Raw genomic sequence first — 2500 nt, 5'->3', positions numbered from 1 at the left:
CGCCACATTGCATGCGAACCGCATGAAACTTCCAGAGGCATTTGCAGCAGGAATGCATGTGCACTCAAAAAATGTGATATTTTTCACGGAGAGACCCCGTGAAACGCTAGAAGTGGGGGGGATGTCTCTCTTGTGGCTCACGGGGCTGTTAGGGTGGCACAGAAATCCCTCGGAATGGGAAAACGGGTCATTTTCGTGTCGCCACATTGCATACGAACCGCATGAAACTTCCAGAGGCATTTGCAGCAGGAATGCATGTGCACTCAAAAAAGTGAATATTTCTCACGGATAGACCCCGTGATACGCTAGAAATTGGCGGGGATGTCTCTCTTGTGGCTCACGGGGCTGTTAGGGTGGCACAGAAATCCCTCGGAATGGGAAAACGGGTCATTTTCGTGTCGCCACATTGCATGCGAACCGCATGCAACTTCCAGAGGCATTTGCAGCAGAAATGCATGTGCAGTCAAAAAAAAATTGATATTTTTCACGGATAGACCCCGTGAAACGCTAGAAATTGGCGGGGATGTGTCTCTTGTGGCTCACGGGGCTGTTCGGGTCGCACAGAAATCCCTGGGAATGGGAAAACGGGTCATTTTCGTGTTGCCACATTGCGTACGAACCGCATGAAACTTCCAGAGGCATTTGCAGCAGGAATGCATGTGCACTCAAAAACTTCTATATGTTTCACGGATAGACCCCGTGAAACGCTAGAAATTGGCGGGGATGTGTCTCTTGTGGCTCACGGGGCTGTTAGGGTGGCACAGAACTCCCTCGGAATGGGAAAAGGGGTCATTTTCGTGTTGCCACATTGCATAGGAACGCCATGAAACTTCCAGAGGCATTTGCAGCAGAAAGGCACGTGCACTCAAAAATTTTAATATTTTTCACGCATAGACCCCGTCAAACGCTAGAAGTTGGCGGGGATGTCTCTCTTGTGGCTCACGGGGCTGTTAGGGTCGCACAGAAATGCCTCGGAATGGGAAAACGGGTCATTTTTGTGTGGCCACATTGCATAGGAACGGCATGAAACTTCCAGAGGCATTTGCAGCAGGAATGCATGTGCACTCAAAAACGTCTATATTTTTCACGGATAGACCCCGTGAAACGCTATAAATTGGCGGGGATGTCTCTCTTGTGGCTCACGGGCGCTGTTAGTTAGGGTCGCACAGAAATCCCTCGGAATGGGAAAAGGGGTCATTTTCGTGTTGCCACATTGCGTACGAACGGCATGAAACTTCCAGAGGCATCTGCAGCAGAAATGCATGTGCACTCAAAAACGTCTATATTTTTCACGGATAGACCCCGTGAAACGCTAGAAATTGGCGGGGATGTGTCTCTTGTGGCTCACGGGGCTGTTAGGGTCGCACAGAAATCCCTCGGAATGGGAAAACGGGTCATTTTCGTGTTGCCACAATTGGCATACGAACGGCATGAAACTTCCAGAGGCATTTGCAGCAGAAATGCATGTGCACTCAAAAACGTGAATATTTTTTCACGGATAGACCCCGTCAAACGCTCGAATTTGGCGGGGATGTTTCTCTTGTGGGTCACGGGGCTGTTCGGCTCGCACAGAACTCCCTTGGTCCACCTGATTCGTGCATACAGGCAGCAACTAAAACTCTGTAAACCTGCTGTGAGGACATCTAAACAGTGGACCAGTGAGGCTGTGGAAGATTTGCGGGCGTGCTTAGACTGTACTGACTGGGATATGTTCACGACTGCTACCAATAGTCTGGATGAACTCACAGAGGCTGTGTACATCAGCTTCTGTGAGGACTGCTGTATCCCAACACGTACCAGGGTGAACTTTAACAACAACAAGCCCTGGTTCTCAGCAAAGCTCAAAAGGTTGAGGTTGGAGAAGGAGGAAGCGTTTAGGAGTGGGGATAGAGACAGATTCAAGGAGTCGAAGAACAGGTTTAGCAAAGCGGTGAGAGAGGCTAAACGACTGTACTCAGAGACACTAAAACACCAGTTCTCTACTAACGACGCTGCTTCTGTCTGCCAAAGGGCTCAGGCACATTACCAACTACAAACCCAGAGCGCCCCACACCACTAACGACTCCCGCCTAGCCAACGACCTGAACGAGTTCTACCGTAGATTTGAAAGACAATTGGACTGTCCTGAACCACCCCTTCCCACCCAAGAGGCCCCATCCCCCACCCATACTACAGAAACGACTCTCTCCTTTCAGGAGGGAGAAGTTAATGGGCTTTTCAAGAGGCAGAATCCACGCAAAGCAGCCGGGCCGGACTCTGTCTCTCCAGCCACCCTCAGGCACTGCGCTGACCAGCTGTCTCCGGTGTTCACCAACATCTTTAACACCTCCCTGGAGACATGCCATGTACCAGCCTGTCTCAAGTCCTCCACCATCATCGCTGTGCCCAAAAAGCTAAGGCCAACAGGACTAAATGATTACAGACCGGTCGCCCTTACATCTGTGGTAATGAAGTCTTTTGAGCGCCTGCTCCTGGCACACCTCAAAGCCATCACAGACCC

This window comes from Petromyzon marinus, unplaced genomic scaffold (genome assembly GCF_048934315.1).
Source record: "Petromyzon marinus isolate PM22_M1 ecotype Great Lakes invasive population unplaced genomic scaffold, UKy_Petmar_22M1.pri1.0 PM_G_Scaffold_8, whole genome shotgun sequence".
Taxonomy (NCBI): Eukaryota; Metazoa; Chordata; class Hyperoartia; order Petromyzontiformes; family Petromyzontidae; genus Petromyzon; species Petromyzon marinus.
Note: the sequence above shows the minus strand (reverse complement) of the source record.